The sequence below is a fragment of the Ovis aries genome, chromosome 9, assembly GCF_016772045.2.
Source record: "Ovis aries strain OAR_USU_Benz2616 breed Rambouillet chromosome 9, ARS-UI_Ramb_v3.0, whole genome shotgun sequence".
NCBI lineage: Eukaryota > Metazoa > Chordata > Mammalia > Artiodactyla > Bovidae > Ovis > Ovis aries.
Window position 1 is genome coordinate 50,355,914 of NC_056062.1, and position 19,347 is coordinate 50,375,260.

The 19,347-nt window shown below is 44.8% G+C and overlaps 2 pseudogenes; both read left to right on the plus strand.

The window, feature by feature from the left end:
• Positions 1-7,688: 7,688 nt before the first annotated feature.
• Positions 7,689-8,808, plus strand: LOC132657177 (uncharacterized; annotated as a pseudogene).
• A 2,674-nt stretch (positions 8,809-11,482) lies between these two features.
• Positions 11,483-12,933, plus strand: LOC132657176 (protein NYNRIN-like; annotated as a pseudogene).
• The last annotated feature ends 6,414 nt before the right edge of the window (positions 12,934-19,347 follow it).

Here is a 19,347-nt window from a genome sequence, read left to right on the forward strand (position 1 = left end):
ACATGGCTAAAGTTGGCCCTAAGGGAAGGCACGGAATATTGGGTGACAAAAGGCAAAGATCAAGTTCACAAAGGAAGCTTGAAGGAAGCATTAACCAGTATATCAGGATCTGAACTCCATTCAGTAAGCGTTCTGAAAACATGCGGATGACACTCAGCCATTGAACAGGGTTTCCAATACTGCGGCGTTGTGTTTGAGCCTCTGGAGGGCTGGGGCTTGCTAATATTGTCTGTCAGTAAGAAAGAAGTGGAGAAACTTTTTATTGATTTTTATTGAGGCATAGTTGACTCACAATATTGTATAAATTTCAGGTGTATAATGAAATGATTTGTTTACAGTGTTTAAAACTTATACTCCATCTATAGTTAGGATAAAGTATTGACTATATTCCATGTGTTGTATGATATATCCTTGAAAGTGAAAGTGTTAGTCACTCAGTCGTGTCCAACTCTTTTGAGACCCTGTGGACTAGAGTCAACCAGGCTCCTCTGTCCATGGAATTCTCCAGGCAAGAATACTGGAGTGGGTTGCCCTTTCCTTTTCCAGGGATCTTCCTGACCCAGGGATCGAACCCCAGTCTCCCACATTGCAGGCAGATTCTTTACTGTTGAGCCACCAGAGAAGCCCCTATGATATATCCATGGAGCTTATTTTATACACAATAGTTTGTGCTTCTTAATCCCTTATCCCTCTATTGCCTCTCCCCACTTCCCTGTCCGCATTGGTGACCACTAGTTTATCCTCTGTATTTGCAAGTTGTGGACATTGGTTCAACCCATCTATTCTGAGGATTTTTATCTTTCCTGGAAATCTTTTTGTCTCATTTCTATCAATATTTCTTCTCTCTGTTCTTTTTTTGAAATTCCTATCAGGCAAATGTTGAAACCTTTGAATTTTTTTCCCACCCATATTCACCTTTTTATCTGTCCTTTCTAAGCTGTATTCTAGGAGGATCCTTAGTTGTATCTTCTAGCCAAGTAATCATCCTTTAGTTATATCTTTTCTGTTACTCGGCACATTTATTGAGTTTTTCAGACTTTTTCAATAATTACAACCTTCCTTTTGAAGATCCCTAGTTGTTTAGAATATATTTCTAGGACATTATCTTCTTATTCCTCTTATGATGTTAATCATACGTAATGTGCTCAGTCATGTCCAACTCTCTGTGACCCCATGGACTAAAGCCCACAAGGCTTCTCTGTCCATGGAATTTTTCAGACAAGAATACTGGAGCGGGTTGCCATTTCTTACTCAAGGGGATCTTTCCAACCCAGGGATCAAACCTTTGTCTATGGCCTCTCCAGCATTGGCAGGCAGATTCTTTATCACTGTTGCACCTGGAAAGCCCTATATGTACCATACATACTTAAAATCTCATTTTTAAAACTTTGTTTCTTTGGATGTTAGTTTATCCATATAATGATTATGGTCCCTTTCATTCAGAAGATGATGTCTTCCCAACCCAGGGATTGAACCTGGATCTCCTGCATCTCTTGCACTGGCAGGTGAATTCTTACCATTGAGCCACACGAAGGTTTTAAAGAGTTACTTTTCCTTAAATATTTGCTGGGTTTGGGGACTTCCCTGGTAGTCAAGCAGTTAAGATTTCATGCTTCTTAATGCAAGGGGGCACAGTTCCATCCCTGCTTGGGGAAGGTGTCACATGCCACATGGTGTAGTCCAAAAGAGAAAAAATAGAAACAAATTGCTGGGCTTGCATTATATGGGATCTGGGCGGGCTCCTAGGTTAGTCTGTGTCATGCTATATGTGATTCAGTTCAGTTCAGTTGCTCAGTCCTGTCCGACTCTTTGCGACCCCATGAATTGCAGCACGTCAGGCCTCCCTGTCCATCACCATCTCCCGGAGTTCACTCAGACTCACTTCCATCGAGTCTGTGATGCCATCCAGCCATCTCATCCTCTGTCATCCCCTTCTCCTCCTGCCCCCAACCCCTCCCAGCATCAGAGTCTTTTCCAATGAGTCAACTCTTTGCATGAGGCGGCCAAAGTACTGGAGTTTCAGCTATAGCATCATTCCTTCCAAAGAAATCCCAGGGTTGATCTCCTTCAGAATGGACTGGTTGGATCTCCTTGCAGTCCAAGGGACTCTCAAGAGTCTTCTCCAACACCACAGTTCAAAAGGATCAATTCTTCAGTGCTCAGTCTTCTTCACAGTCCAACTCTCACATCCATACAAGACCACAGGAAAAACCGTAGCCTTGACTAGATGGACCTTAGTCGGCAAAGTAATGTCTCTGCTTTTGAATATGCTATCTAGGTTGGTCATAACTTTTCTTCCAAGGCGTAAGCATCTTTTAATTTTATGGCTGCAGTCACCATCTGCAGTGATTTTGGAGCCCCCCAAAATAAAGTCTGACACTGTTTCCACTGTTTCTCCATCTATTTCCCATGAAGTGATGGGACCAGATGTCATGATCTTCATTTTCTGAATGTTGAGCTTTAAGCCAACTTTTTTGCTCTCCTCTTTCACTTTCATCAAGAGGCTTTTTAGCTCCTCTTCACTTTCTGCCTGGCTTGTTTCCAGAATTCCAGGCAGCAATGTGGCCTCCTCAGTTACGGAGGCTTCCTCTTTCTTTCAGGTGGCAGTGAATTCTGTCCCAAGCCCTGACTACCAGGGGGGACATCTTCCTGGTTGTGCATCGCTTCTGTCTAGGGACACAAATCTCTCCTGATCCTGCATGGCACAAGGAGAAGATCCAAGGGTTCGACCTTCCTGGATGCCTCTGCATCAGCCAGTCATCCTGCTGGTTGACCCTGCATCCTCTCTTTTCATCTGTTTTCTCTCAGCTTGAAGCCCAAGTCACGCTCTTCATCAGTTCTCTCTTTTGTGTGTTTTGGCCATTATTTCTTCCTTAAATATAAACTCCTCTGCCTTTAACATTTTAGGAATTTTATTATAATTTCTGACCTATTGAGGGCACCAAGTCTTCTTTTCTTGTGCTGTTTTCAATTTAAAATATTTTCTTACAGTTTATGGGGATTTGAGATGAGAGAAGCATGTTCTTAGTTTGCAGTCTTGATCTGATTACCTCCTGGTCTATTACAAAGCAGGCTAGCCCAGTTTAAAGAAAGTACATCAGTGTGTCTGGCAAGTAATATTTATTCCTATGACTGAATTCTACTGGAAATTTACACTGTAAGTTTATGTTAAATATATCTTACACTGTGAGTTTATGTTAAATATATCTTACACTGTGAGTTTATGTTAAATATATCAACATTTATTAATTTCCTGTTTGTGAATGCCTATTTTGGCCTTCTCAAAAAATCCTGATATATATCAGTTCTAAGATAGTAAAAAAGAGGCTTAGAGGGGTGAAATAATTTATCCAACAGATAGCCACAGACAGAGCCAGAATTCATGCCTAAGTCTTGCTATAACAACAGCTTCCTTCCATTAAAGACAAAAGGTAATGATAATGTACAATGTCCTCACTATGGGATACCAAAAAAACACAGCATTCACTGGAGTGGGTTCTTCTAGAAATCCTGAAGTCAGGAGTCACTGACTATTGTGGATAATTTGTCAGCAAATCACTGAGCTGACAGCACTTTTCAATTTCATTTCGTTGCCTTTGTCAATAAGATTATTCTTAGAGGAATTTGTGAACTGTTAGTGCTGTCTCAGTGGGCAGCACACAGAAATGGTGTATGCATATTGGTAAACATCTCTGCAGGGTTGGCAAGTTAGAGGTGTTATTTTTCATTGATTTTTTTCCCTTGCTTTCAGCCCAGGTTTATTTTCATATAAGCATTAATTACAGAAAACGAGTGCCTGTGAGGGTAAACGTAGCTATGCTGGTTAAAGAGCATTATATGTATTATGTGGCATGCTGTAATTATTGAAGTTATTTCACAGGAAACAAGTCTTTCTCAGCAATTGTGATACATGGGGTTCAGATCAATAAAGGCAGAGATTATAGACAGTTTAATCTTTTGTAAAATCTGCGTTCTGTTGTTCAAGCAGCAATTTTGGAGAATCTGTCATAATAAACATTTGGAAAATGAAAAGATAGACACAGAAATAAAAATACTTTGTTTTCTAGCCAAGAAGGTTTAAATACACAAGTGCCAAAGGACTTAAAATCTAAAAATGTTGTCAGAATGCAATGGGGTCCATCAGAGAAGGTGGGGAGGTATGTGAAAGGTCAGGGCAAGGTTGGGCATGTTGAGGCATGCCTGGGCATGCCCAGGCATGTCGGGACATGTCCCAGCAGAGAGCCGCAGACAAGCCCTGGAGGCGGGCCGACAACCAAGCCGTCCAATCAGGAGCCGACACGGAGCCCTTGGACACCAATCACCGCTGAACCTGTGTTTTCTTCCTTATATGGGAGCCCGGCCCGGGCTATAAAACCCTTCCCCACCCCTCATACCTCACAGACTCCCTTTGCTTTGCAGACCCCCTTCGCTTCCTTGCTCACCCGCCCCCGGGAGTTCTGCCCGAGAGCGACCGCCCAATAAAAGGCCCTGATCAACAGTCCATAGGGGTGGCTCTTTCTTCCCGTGGCGTTTCTTACAGTATGGAGCTGGGTCAGCAATGGTGTTCCATCCCTATTGAACAGCATTCTTCGCTGTTTGATTTCCTTGATATGTTGTTGCTGTTATTCAGTCACTAAATCATGTCCGACTGTTTGCAACCCCATGGATTGAAGCACTCCAGTTTCCTCTGCCATCCCTTATCTCCCGGAGATTGTTCAAATTCAGGTCCATTGAGTCAGTGATGCTATCTAACCATCTCATCTTGTGTCAACTCTTTATCCTGCTTTTAGTCTTTCTCAGAATCAGGGTCTTTCTAATGAGTCTGCTCTTCACATCAGGTGGCCAAAAGATTGGAGCTTCAGCATTAGTCCTTCCAATGAAAATTCAGGATTGATTTCCTTTAGGATTGACTGGTTTGATCTCCTTTCTGTCCAAGGGAGACAAGCACCACAGCACCACAATTTGAAACCATCAGTTCTTTCATCCTCAGCCTTCTTTATAGTCCAGCTCTCTCATACATACATGACTACAGGAAAAACCGTAGCTTTGAGTATATGGACTTTGTTGGTAAAGTGATGTCTCTGCTTTTTAATATGCTGTCTAGATTTGTCATAGCTTTACTTCCAAGGAGCAAGTGTCTTTTAATTTCATGGTTCCATGCTGGAGTCCAGCTCTAGCAGCCAGGGATTCAACCTGAAGAGATGAATGATGTCGGCGATGAGACAGCCTCTCAGTTTTCTTGGACTGTCTATTTATTTCAAGTTTAAGATTTTCTTTTATACTTTTACAAAAGCATTAGGTCAGAGGTTTGACATTTTCAGTTCCCCCTCACCCAGATTTATTATGTCCATAAATCATTGTTGCTCTTCAAACAGAGTTTCTGCTTCAGTGATTCTCTTGGAATCAGCCTTGCCATCTATTATCTACTTCCTCTAATGTGTCCTATAGTTAACTTGTGATTACATTGTAACTCATGCTACATTCCTCAGTTTACTACTTATCTTCCTAAATCCTGTTTGCCCCTAGCATCCTGAGTTCACTATCTCTTAAAAAGGCTTCTAGCTATAGTATCTCTAAAATTCCTAACCTCTATAAGCTATAGTAAAATATGCTAACATTACAACATTCCTTAAATCTTTAACTTCTAACTATTTTAATTATTTCTAAGCCCTAAATTCAGTAAACTCCTTTGCCATAAACATTTTCCTCACAAATAGGCTTCAGATAGCAATCCCTCCCGTGGCCTCAAGCTGTGGCCTATGTGCTCATCCTGGAACACTCTTTTGTAAAAGTCCTTAAACAAATGTCAATTATTAACTTTATGAATTATTCTCTGAGCACAGCCGCAGAAGGCTTTGTGCCTTCTCATGCTCCTCTCAAGAACAATAAGCACCTTAATATTCCTTTTCAGTCAACTCAGCCGAGGAGAGGAAAAAACAAGTCAGAATTATAAGGCCTAACTCCTTCATCCCAGGTCCGTGCCTGAGGAATGAGGAGAGGGGGCTGGGGCCGTGCCTCCATTTTGTCAGTAATGCCTAGCGTGGCTCCCGACAGTTCCAGTTACCATCCTCAGTGATTTTGGAGCCCAAGAAAATAAAATCTGTCAATGCTTCCACTTTTTTCCCATTTATTTGCCATGAAATGATGGGTCTAGATGCCATGATCTTAGTATTTTTGAATGTTGAGTTTTAAGCCAGCTTTTTTCGCTTCTTAATGCTTCTTGATGCTCTTTAGTTCCTTTTCACTTTCTACCACTAGAGTGGTATCATCTGCATATCTGAGGTTATTGATATTTCTCTGGCAGTCTTGATTCCAGCTTGTGATCCACCCAGCCTGGCACTGCACATGATGTACTTTGCATAGAAGTTAAATAAGCAGAGTGACAAAATACAACCGTGTTGTACTCCTTTCCCAATTTTGATCCAGCCAGTTGTTCCATGTCTGATTCTAACTGTTGCTTTGTGACCTGCATACAGGTGTTAGGGACCAAACGACGGTCTCTAGGACCTGAGTCATGTTTACCAGAAAGAGACAGGATATGTGCTCATCCTGCCTGGCCAATCATGTAACGCCAGCTACTCCTGTAACTGAGACAAAGACCTGCCTGTATATAAGCCGCCATACTCCTTTGTTCGGGGCTCTTGTCGGATTCCCTTGTGTGGGATGAGACTTGGGCCCTAGCGCGCTAGGAATAAACAAACTCCCTTTTTGCGTTTGCAATACTGTGGTGGACTTGCTCTCTCAGTCGGTTTGGAGATATGGGCTCGGAGCGTAACATCTGGGGGCTCGTCTGGGATCTCCGTCCCGCCGGGGAGGACAACTCTCCTGGTAGAAGGGAGTAACCTCGTTAGGAGATAAGAGCTCTGAGCACCGGTGCTAACGTTGCAGAAGCCCAGATTAAGTCCGGGGCCCGGTATCGTACTGGGGAGGCATCTGGCTGTAAAGTGCAGAGGCAAGTCAGCGTAAGGCCGGGGCCTGGTTTCGTGCTGGCGAGGCAGCTGGCTCTGGTTACTGGATTAAGTCCAGCATAAGGCCGGGGCCCAGTTTCGTGCTGGGGAGGTGGCTGGCTCTGTGAACATCCTGCAGGTAAGATTGAGTGCATTGTCGGTGGCCACCTTGTGTTTGTTATCTGTTTGTCTATTTGTGGTGTCTGCGCTGCTCTTTGTGTGCTCTGTTGGCTCCCAGTGTACTTTTCTGTGATCATGGGACAAACAACTTCTACTCCTTTATCTCTTATGATTAACCACTTCTCTGATTTCAAGTCTAGAGCTCAGAATCTTTCGTTACTGGTAAAGAAGAGCAAACTGGTGACTTTCTGTTCCGCCGAGTGGCCCACCTTTGACGTCGGATGGCCACAAGAGGGAACCTTCAATCCCCAAATTATCCAGGCAGTTAAAGAGAGGGTGCTTACTCCTAGTCCTGCTGGGCACGCAGATCAGACTCCCTACATTTTGGTCTGGCAGGATCTAGTGAGAAACCCGCTGGAATGGCTTAAACCCTTTGTTCTCACTCCTCCTAAACTTCCCTGTCCCTCTTCCCCAACTCCAACCTCGCCAAGCCCACAGGTGCTAGTCATGAAGGCTTCCGAAGAGAAAAAAAAAAAAAGACAATCAACCAAAGCCGGTCTTCCAGGAATCTTCTCTGTATCCTAATCTGATAGATCTGGAGACCGAATTGTTCCCACCCCCGTATGTGGATCCACATCTGCCCTTGCTTCCACAGGTTCCACAGGTTTCATCGGGAAAAGCCAGGAGGAGAACCGAGCCTTCAGCTCATCGCAGAGAAGGGGGCCCCGCCCAGGGAACTCGGGAAAAAACAAGAAAAATGGCCAGTGTAGTGGAAGAAGACCCAGAAGTCCCCTCCTCCATTGTTCACGCGTTTCCGGTCTGGGCAGGACCAGCCAGAGAGGGTGGAGAGCGGACATATCAGTATTGGCCCTTTTCCACTAGTGATTTGTACAACTGGAAAACCCAGACTCCCTCCTTCTCTGAAAAACCGCAGGGTCTTATTGATCTTTTAGAATCTATCCTTTTTACTCACAATCCCACTTGGGATGATTGTCAGCAACTGTTACAGGTGCTTCTCACCACAGAGGAGCACGAGCGGATCCTGTCAGAAGCTCCGAAGAATGTGCCAGGGGTGGATGGGAGGTCCACAATACAGCCTAACCTCATTGAGGAGGGATTCCCCTTGGTGCGACCCAACTGGGACTTCGAACGCGCTGAAGGTAGGGAGCGTCTCCGGGTGTACCGTCAGACTCTTATGGCCGGCCTTAGAGAGGCCGCCAGGAAGCCAACTAATTTGGCCAAAATAAATTCAGTGAGGCAGGAACCAAATGAGAGCCCAGCAGCCTTCCTTGAAAGGATAATGGAAGCTTTTAGACAGTATACCCCTATGGACCCACAGGCAGATGAGTCACGAGCGGCAGTTACGTTAGCATTTGTAAATCAAGCAGCCCCCGATATTAGAAAAAAGTTACAAAAGACAGAGAGGTTAAATGGACAATCCTTGCAAGATCTAGTGAGGGCAGCCGAGAGAGTTTTTAATCATAGAGAGACCCCAGAAGAGAGAGAGGACCGCATTAGAAGAGAAGAAAGAGAATTTAGAGCTGAAGAAAACCGTAAAAATCAAAAAGAGCTGGCCCAGATATTTTTTGCTGGGGTTGAAAACAAAAACAGGTTCCAGAAAGGGAAAAAATTGGACTCAAAAACTGAATAAAAAACAACAAGGCGTAAGCTTGAGAAAAACCAATGTGCGTTTTGTAAAGAGTTTGGACATAAAAAGATAAATGCCCCAATAAAAATCTAAAAGAGGGGCCCAAGAACCCCAAGAACGAGACTCCCTCTCCAGACAGTCATATCCTCTACGCGGGTGAGGATAGCGACTAGGGGGGTCAGGGCTTGAAGCCCCTCCCCGAGTCCTGGGTAACTATAAATGTGGAGGGGAAACTGGTTGGCTTCATGGTGGACACGGGAGCCTAATACTCAGTCTTAAACCAAAAAGATGGACCCATGTCTAAGAAAAGTAGCTGGGTGCAAGGAGCAACCGGGACTAAACGATATGGATGGACTACAAAATGGCATGTGAACTTGGGGGCCCACCAGGTAACCCATTCTTTTCTGGTGATACCTGAGTGTCCAGCGCCCTTGTTGAGAAGGGATTTACTGTCTAAAGTAAATGCCCAAATTCATTTCGACCACGGACAAGTGTCGGTTTTAGATGGGACCGGGCATCCTCTTCAGGTCTTGTCTCTGGCATTAAAAGATGAATACAGACTCTACTTGCCAGAGGCCCCAGCAACAATAAGCCCCGAACTACAACCATGGGTTCAAAGATACCCTCAGGCCTGGGCTGAAACTGCAGGAATGGGACTAGCCAAACAGAGGCCCCCTATCATTGTGGAACTGAAAGCCAGTGCTTCCCCGGTGAGGGTACGACAGTATCCCATGAGTCAAGAGGCTCGACAAGAAATTACTCCTCATATACAATGCCTCATAGACGCTGGGGTCCTAAAAAGGTGCCGGTCCCTGTGGAACACTCCCCTGTTGCCTGTGAAAAAGCCTGGGGGAACTGATTTTAGACCGGTTCAAGATCTACGAGAAGTCAGCAAACGGGTGAATGATATTCATCCTATGGTTCCTAACCCTTATACATTGCTAAGCAACTTGCCTACAAACTACATTTGGTACACTGTTTTAGATTTAAAAGATGCCCTTTTCAGTTTGCCTCTTGCCCCCGCAAGCCAAGAGATCTTTGCCTTCGAATGGCAGGAAGACGATGGTTAGACCCCTGTGCAGCTGACATGGACTCGCTTACCACAGGGTTTCAAAAACTCCCCCACGTTATTTAATGAGGCCCTGGACGAAGACCTCCATGAGTATCGGGTTGAACACCCTACCATTGTTTTATTACAATATGTTGATGACCTTATGCTGGCAGCGGCTACAGAAAAAGAGTGCCAAGAGGCAACAGGTGACCTTCTCCAAACCTTGGGGACTTTAGGTTACAGGGCTAGTGCCAAAAAGGCCCAGATTGCTAAGCAAGAGGTTACATACCTCGGTTATAAGATAAAACAGGGCCAGAGGTGGCTAACACAGGCTATGAAAGAAACCATCCTCCAGATCCCTGAGCTGGCTAACCCTAGACAAGTGAGAAAATTTCTGGGAACGATGGGATATTGCCGGTTATGGATCTTGTGGTTTGCAGAAAAGGCCAGGCCCCTATATGAAGGGACCAAAGAAAACAAGGACTGGAAATGGACTGAGCCAGTGAAAGAGGCCTTCCAGGAGCTCAGGCGACCCCTTGCTAGAAGCTCCTGCCCTTGCCCTCCCTGATCCATCTAAGCCTTTCCAATTATTTGTAGATGAAAAGTGGGGGAGAGGAAAAGGGGTACTAACAGAGATAGGGACCATGGAAGCGACCTGTAGCTTACCTTTCCAAGAGATTGGACCCAGTGGCAGCCAGATGGCCACCTTGCCTCCGTATCATCACAGCCACTGTGCTCTTAGTCCACGATGCTGATAAACTGACTTATGGATAGAGACTCTTGGTCTACACTCCTCATGCCATAGAAAGAGTTTTAAATCAACCCCCAGGTAAATAGATTTCTAATGCCCGCTTGACGCACTACCAGGCCTTGCTACTTGACACCCCACGGATTCATTTCCAAACGCCCTGCACTCTAAATCCGGCCACTCTTTTGCCCAATCCGGGGGAAAATAGCCCCCTCCATGATGGTGATGAGATACTGGCCGGGGTAACAGCAATGCGAAAGGACTTAACCGATACTCCACTGGATAACAGTGAGCTAAAATGGTTCACAGATGGCAGCAGTTATGTAAAAGATGGACAGAGACTGGCAGGAGCCGCAGTAGTAGATGACTCTGGACAGACGATATGGGCAGAGGCCCTTCCCCCAGATACCTCAGCACAAAAGGCAGAGTTAATTGCCCTGATTCAAGCATTAGAGAGAGCCAAAGGAAAAAAAATAACTATTTTCACTGACAGTCGCTATGCTTTTGGCACGGTACACATCCAGGGCCCGATATATCGGGAACGGGGGTTTTTGACAGCTGAAGGAAAAGAAATTAAAAACTTGCCTGAAATCCATAGACTTTTAGAGGCTGTACAGATGCCTCGGGCTGCGTCAATAGTACACGTACCTGGACATCAAAAGGGTGACAGCCCCACGGCACGAGGGAATCATGCCGCAGACCTGGCAGCTAAAAAAGTAGCTGATGAAGATTTCATCACCCCTGTGTTGGCGATCGGACTTCCACCTCCAGGTATGGGAACTCTGCCCCCAACCCCTGAGTATTCATCCACAGACTTTGCTTGGATCCAAAAACACACCAACCTTTAAAAAGATAAAGATGGATGGTACCGAGACTCAGACGGCTACTTGATACTCCCTGCTCAGTTGGGACAGCAACTATGTGAGCATTTGCACTTGTCTACTCATCTGGGAGAAAAAAAGACTCTGATGCGCTTTCAAACTGCGCGCCTGCGATTTCCCCGGCACCAGAGAACTGTAAAGAACATAGTGCATGCTTGTAAGGTGTGTCAACAGATGAGGCCAGGAAAAGGACAACATGCAGGACTGAGGTATCGGGGAAAAGGACCAGGGCAACACTGGGAAATAGATTTCACCGAGGTAAGGCCAGGCAAATATGGTTACCGGTACTTGTTAGTGTTGGTGGATACCTTCTCAGGGTGGGTGGAGGCTTTTCCTACAAAGGGAGAAACCGCGATGATAGTGGCATAAAAAGATTTTAGAAAAAATAGTTCCCAGGTTTGGCCTGCCAGTGACCATCGGCTCTGATAATGGACCTGCTTTTGTGAGTCAAATAGTTCAGAGCCTTGCCCTAGCCCTGGGGACTAAATGGAAGTTACATTGTGAATACAGTCCACAGAGCTCAGGGCAAGTAAAAAAAATGAATCGGACTCTAAAAGAAACTTTAACTAAATTGGCTATAGAGACTGGCGGGAACTGGGTGACCCTCCTTCCCTTTGCCCTCTTCCGTGCGCGTAATACTCCTTATCAACTTAATCTGACCCCATTTGAAATTCTGTATGGGAGACCTCCCCCTGTATGTCCAATATTTAAAGGGAAGAAACTACCGCCTCCCACGTTGGGGCAATTCCAAGAGGCCTTGATGGCCTTAAGCAAGGTGCACTCTCGTGTCTGGAAACTGCTCCAGGAAATACATGTGGGTCAAAATAAGGGAACTATTCCCTCACATGACATTGGCCCCGGAGACTGGGTATGGGTCAAAAGGCACCAAACCAAGGCACTAGAACCCAAATGGAAGGGTCCTTATGTTGTTCTTCTTACCACTCCAACTGCCCTAAAGGTCGACGGTATTGGGCCTTGGGTGCATTGCAGCCACGTACACCCAGCTGCTTCAGCAGAGCAGGAAGACGCTAAGAAAGAATGGGAAGCATCTCTGCATCCGTCCAACCCCTTGAGGCTAAAGCTTCGAAGGTGCCAACAGGACCAGGACAACTCGGCTGGGCCATCTTGTGGATGACCCAGTTACTCTGCTCCGGAGTTGCCAGCGTGAACCCGCATCAACCCATCAAAATCACCTGGAAGCTGCAAAATGGACTAACACGAGAGGTGCTAAACTCCACTACCGCAATACATCCACCAAACACATGGTGGCCAGACTTGTACTTTGACCTTAAGCCGATGGTAAATGTGCCTTGGGCTAGGGGTTATCTCTGAGAACAAGGGTTCTGAGCATGCCCAGGCACACCCAGACATGACTGGAAGACCTGTGGAGGGGCACAAGACTCTTATTGTAAAACTTGGGATTGTGTTACTTCTAATGATGGACCTCGGCGCTGGGAAGTAGGAAATCGAGATTTACTTAAGTTTTCATTCGCCAAGCCCCTCCCTAGGGTCCTCGGAGATCCAACTTATAGCTGTAAAAGTTGCAATTATGCAAAAGTCAGAATAAGGTTCAATCCAGAAAAAAGCAAAAAAGAGGGGACCTGGATCTCTGGCCTATCTTGGGAATCAATAGTAAAAGGTGGAGGTCTTATACAAGTGAATAAAAGCAGAAGCTAGAGCCATCAGCATGCTGGACCCCATCCTGAGGCAACTAAATCTTGTTGGTTATGTTACAACATAATTCCCCCTTATTACGAAGCAGTAGGCCTCAACGCCTCTTATGACTTGGCCAACAGCACCATCTTCTTCAATGTCATTGAGGGGACTGAAAGGTGGGTCTTACGATGAAAGAGGTATGGGGAAAGGGCTTATGCATGGGCACGGTGTTACCAGCAAAGTCTCCACTTTGTGTGCATGTTGTCAAGCCTGATGATTTGCCTGTAGCTAAATGGTTAATACCTCAAATCGGGGGATGGTGGGTCTGTTCACACACGGGGCTAACTCCATGCCTGCATAGCTCAATCTTTGACCCCAAAGAAGAATTCTGTGTTATGGTGGCTGTCACGCCAAAGATTCTGTACCGACCAGAGAAAGCAATATATGATTATTGGGCCCACAAATTAACTCTAAATCCTCCAAAAAGAACTTATAAAGTTAAGAGGGAGCCTCTTACCGCCATAACCATAGCAACTATGTTCGGTCTTGAAATAGCTGGGGCTGAAACCGGAATAACAGCTCTGTCCCTGCAAGGCCAAGGATTTAACTCCCTGAGAGTGGCCATAGATAAAGACATTACCCGTATGGAGCAATCTATTAGTCATTTAGAATCATCTCTAACTTCTCTATCTGAAGTAGTTCTGCAAAACAGGAGGGGATTAGATCTGCTCTTTCTGCAACAAGGGGGACTCTGTACTGCCCTAGGAAAAGAGTGCTGTTTCTATGTGGATCATACAAGAATAGTTAGAAAATCTATGGCCAAAGTGAGAAAAGGACTAGCCCAACGTAAACGAAAACGTGAGGCTCAACAGGGATGGTTTGAATCTTGGTTTCAACAATCCCCTTGGCTGACTACCTTAATCTCCACCTTGCTAGGACCCCTGCTAGTACTTTTACTAATGCTTACCTTCGGCCCATGTATTATCAATAGACTTGTAGCCTTTGTAAAGGAACACATAAATACAGTACAGCTCTTTGTGCTTCGACAACAATATCAAACTATGTCTCAGGACCGAGAAGAAGATTCCTCTATATGATCTAAGGGCGGGGGGGGGGGGGGGGGGGGGGGGGGGGGAATGTTAGGGACCAAACAACGGTCTCTAGGACCTGAGTCATGTTTACCAGAAAGAGATAGGATATGCGCTCATCCTGCCTGGCCAATCATGTAATGCCAGCTACTCCTGTAACTGAGACAAAGACCTGCCTGTATATAAGCCGCCATACTCCTTTGTTCGGGGCTCTTGTCGGATTCCCTTGTGTGGGATGAGACTTGGGCCCTAGCGCGCTAGGAATAAACAAACTCCCTTCTTGCATTTGCAATACTGTGGTGGACTTGCTCTCTTGGTTGGCTTAGAGATACGGGCTCGGAGCATAACACAGGTTTCTCAGGAGACAGGTAAGGTGGTCTGGTGTTTCCATATCTTAAAGAATTTCCTCAGTTTGTTAGTGTGATCCATACAGTCAAAGGCTTTAGCATAGTCAATAAAGCAGAAATAGATGTTTTTCTGGGATTGCCTTGCTTTCTCTCTGATCCAACGAATGTTGGCAATTTGATCTCTGGTTCTTCACCTTTTTAAATCCAGCTTGTACATCTATCTGTAAATTCTTGGTTCGTATACTGCTGAAGCCTAGCTTAAAGGATTTTGAGTATCACCTTGCTTGCATGTGAAATGAGTCCCTTGTATGGTAGTTATCCTGATGCTGGGAAAGATTGAAGGCAGGAAGAGAAGGGGACGACAGAGGATAAGATGGTTGGATGGCATCACCGACTCGATGGACATGAATTTGAGCAAGCTCTGGGAGTTGGTAATAGACAGGGAAGCCTGCTTTAGTCCATGGGATTGTAAAGAGTTGGACACAACTGAATGACAGAACTGTATGGTAGTTGAAACACTCTTTGTCATTGCCCTTCTTTTGGAATAGAATGAAAACTGACCTTTTCCAGTCCTATGGCTACTGCTAGTTTACCAAATTTGCTGGCATATTGAATGCAGCACTTTAACAGCATCATCTTTTAGGGTTTTAAGTAGCTCAGCTGGAATTCCATCACTTCTGTTAACTTTGTAGTAATGTTTCCTAAGGCCCACTTGACTTCACACTTCAGGATGTCTGGCTCCAGGTGAGTGGCCAGACCATCATGGTTATCTTGGTCATTAAGACCTTTTTTGTATACTTCTGTATATTCTTGCCACCTCTTCTAAATCTCTTCTGCCTCTGTTAGGTCCTACTGTTCCTGTCCTTTATCATGCCCATCTTTGAATGAAATATTCCCTTGATATCTCCAGTTTTCTTGAAGAGATCACTAGTCTTTCCTGTTCTTTTGTTTTCTTCTATTTCTTTGCATTGTTCATTTAAGAAGGCCTTCTTATTTCTCCTTGCTGTTCTCTGAAACTCTGCATTCAGTTGAGTATATCTTTTCCTTTCTTCCTTGCTTTTCACTTCTCTTCTTTCCTCAGCTATTTGTAAAGCCTCCTCAGACAAACGTTTTGCCTTGCATTTCTTTTTCTTGGGGATGGTTTAGGTCACTGCCTCCTGTAAAGTGTTATGAAACTCTGTCCATAGTTCTTCAGGCACTCTGTCTATGAGATCTAATCCCTTGAATCTATTCACCCTTACCATATAATCATAAGGGATTTGATTTAGGTCATATCTGAATGGCCTAGTGGTTTTTCCTACTTTCTTCAATTTAAACCTGAATTTTTGCAACAAGAGGCTGATTATCTGAGCCACAGTCAACTCCAGGTCTTGTTTTGCTGTCTGTGTAGAGCTTCTCCATATTTGGCTGTAGGAAATATAATCTGTCTGATTTCGGTATTGACCATTTGGTGATGTCCATGTGTAGAGTCGTCTCTCGTTTTGTTTAAAAGGGTTTGCTATGAACAGCATGTTCTCTTGACAAAATCAATTAACCCTTGCGCTGCTTCACCTTGTACTCCAAGGCCAAACTTTCCTGTTACTCCAGTGTCTCTTGACTTCCTACTTTGGCATTCCAGTCCCCTGTGATGAAAAGGATGTCTTTTTTCTGATGTTAGTTCTAGTGTCATAGCCACACATTCTGGGAAACAAACTCACTCAGAAGGACGATGCAGATTGTGGAGTGCAGATTATAACACCGGTGGGCCCAAGGTAGAGTCTTCTCTTAGCCAGGGACCCCGACCAGCATTTGTGAAAATCTTTTATACCCCATGTGCATGTATCCGAACCCACCACCCCAATCTCCTTGAGACTTATATACAACAAAGGAAGGGTAAGTACAATCACAATAACCCCATTATTCAAGTGTTATCAAGTGTTAGATGTTCAAACAGTTAATAATCAATTAAGCCTGTGGTTACACTCCGATAGATACAGAAAGAATTTATGACCTGTCTGGAGGAAGGGGTGATTAGAGTGTGTTTTCTCTTAGGCGATGAGTAACCTGGATGTGATCTTCAAGATTCCCCTGTCCAGAGGGGGTCTTATCCTTCTATTGTAGTTTCCATAGGCACTAAGCACAGAGTCCAGAGTCCGTTGGAGAGGTGGCTGAGTATGATCAGCATGAACAGGCCTAAGATGGTGTCCAGGCCCTATGAATTCCTTCTTCATTCCCCCTTCTTGATGCTCTTAGTTTCTGTAATGAGCATCATTCACTGCGATATATTGCACCTTAGTCCTCCTGCCACCCACACGAGAGAACGCTATCAATCTCTGGGTTACAAAATTCACAAGGCATTGTAAGAAGCAGGGCCCACAAACCAGTATGATTAAGATGACTATAACAACAGTTACAATAGTTTTCCACCAGTCTCCCTTTACCCAGGACAGGACCGAAGTCCAAAAGAGAGTATTTTCATTAGACATGGCTTTCACTTTATTTCGCATATCCTCCAAGGCAGTAGATACATTTCCAGACAGGTCAGCGATGTATACACAGCATTCGACTTTAATTATGGCGCAAGTCCACCCCTGGGCTGCTGTGACTATGTCTAATGCCATCCTATTTTGAATTACTGCCCTCCTCAACTGAATTTGTTCTTCGTTCAAAGCTTGAATGGCTTTTGTACTGTCTAAGAGGGCCTGTTTAGTGAAATTAATTAAGGCCTCTACCTTAACCATGATATCCACTGTCCCTATAGAGGGTACGAACAAGGCAGTAAGATAGTCATACCATTGGAACATGGATCATGTCTGTCTTGCATGCAGATAGGGCAGGTTTACTGGATGTTGGTGTAGGCTAGGCTTAATACTGCCATGGGCGAAAGCAAATCCTAGTGTGCAAAGCCCTACCCAGCCAACTGGTAACCACAGCCATAAGTTAAGCCCACAGAACCACTGGGCCCCATTGGGGGCTACCCAATGGATTCTGGGACTCTATTTCCAGTTGGAACTGGGCCACTGAACAGACCAATTGGGGTGATAAGTAACTTCCAAGATTTGTTTACATTGTTCAGGGGACAAATAACCCATATATTTTAATTCTTTTGGGTCTAGGGGGCGGTCTCCAAATCCAACTTTATGTTCTTTTTGTTCCCAGCAAATAGTAGTGGGAACAATTAACTGTCCTTTCTCAGGAGTCATCCAGCAATATTCATCCCAGACCTGATAGTATTGTTCAAGGTACTGGGAGGCCTGGCCCCCTTTTGTAAGGGAGCCCTTCTCCTTTTTATTTTTCATATATGAGATATAAGCCCTTGTTACCTCCATAAGACTAGTGCTCATGTTAAATGTAACCCTATGTCCCAAGCCCATTGATGGCTTTTTCTTACACCAGGAGAGCAAAGAAAGGTTATGATTGGTGAGAGAAAGGAAAGTTTCTTTCTGTTGTTCCAAGAAGGAACACAGTGGTATAAAGTCTCCATAATGAAGTGGTGACACCCACCAGGGGAGTCTGTCCATTACTGACATGGGCATAGCCCCACATACCCAACAATTGGAGGAGTTGTGGAAGTCCACATAAGAATGTGCCCATGAGATAAAGATGTTGTCCTGTGCAGGAATTGCAGAAATGCATTGGTGAGGGTGAGTAGCAGGAGTCGTTTACCCAGCTCCATCCCATAGAGGGGTCATCTGGGACCTCGTTTTCTTCTTCCTCTTCAGGATGATCTTGGTTTCCCATGGGTCGGTGGGGTCCTTCTAGGTGGTCCAGTCAGCGTCTTCTGGGTCAGAGTGGTATGCCATCTTTGCTCTGGTGTGATGGATCCAAGGGGCAATGCCTGCAATTTAACTGTGGTAGGGATGGTTAAAACAACAGTATACACCCGTGGTGGATTCATGTCCATGTATGGCAAAACCAATACAGTATTGTAAAGTAAAATAAAAATTAAAACAAAAACAAAAAAACCAATAGTATAAGGACCTTTCCATTGGGGGTCTAGTGGGTCATGTTTCCAGTCTTTTACTCATACTTGGTCCCCTGGTGTAAACTCACACATTTGCTCCCTCAAGGGGAATGGTATTCTTTCTTGCACAAACTTACTTGATTAATTACTTTTCCTAGTTGTTCCATCTGCTGTGATATCCTGTTTCCTCTTACCTGATGTATATCACTTGTACCTGTCTTATTATGGGAGGAGGCCTCCCATATACAATTTCGTAGGGAGAGTAGCCGTGGGACTGTGGGGTCATCCTGAGTTTAAGCAAGGCTATGGGAAGTAAATCTACCCAGGAACAGTCAGTTTCTATAATCCACTTAGAAAGCGTCTCCTTTAAAGTCCTGTTAGTTCTTTCCACCCTTCTGGAGCTCTGAGCCTGGTAGGCAGTGTGTAACTTCCATTTTATATTCATGGCTTTACTTACTTGTTGTATCGGATCCGATATGAAGGCTGGGTGGTTATCTGGTGGGGAATCCAAATCGAACTATTTCCTTAAGCAGGCTCTGAGCCACTTCTGATGCTCTTTCAGTTTGGGTGGGGAAGCCTTCCACCCATCCCAAGAAAGTACATACCAAGACCAACAGATAATGAAGATGGTGATACAGTCTCATCTCAGTGAAGTCCACTTTCAGATGTTCAAAAGGAAGGGTACCTTTTAATTGGATACCTGGGTTTTGGTCTGCACCCTGGAGTGGCGTTAATCTGAAAGCAGGCGTTGTAATTTTGGGATTCCGTTCTACATAGAGAGGAGAGGCGAGGAACCAGAAAATATCTTCAAATCAATTCCTCCAATTTGTCATGTCCCAGGTGAGTCATACGATGAGCTTGGCTCACCAGAGAGGGGGCCGTCTCTTCGGGCACTAGTAGCTTACCGCCTGGTAGCTC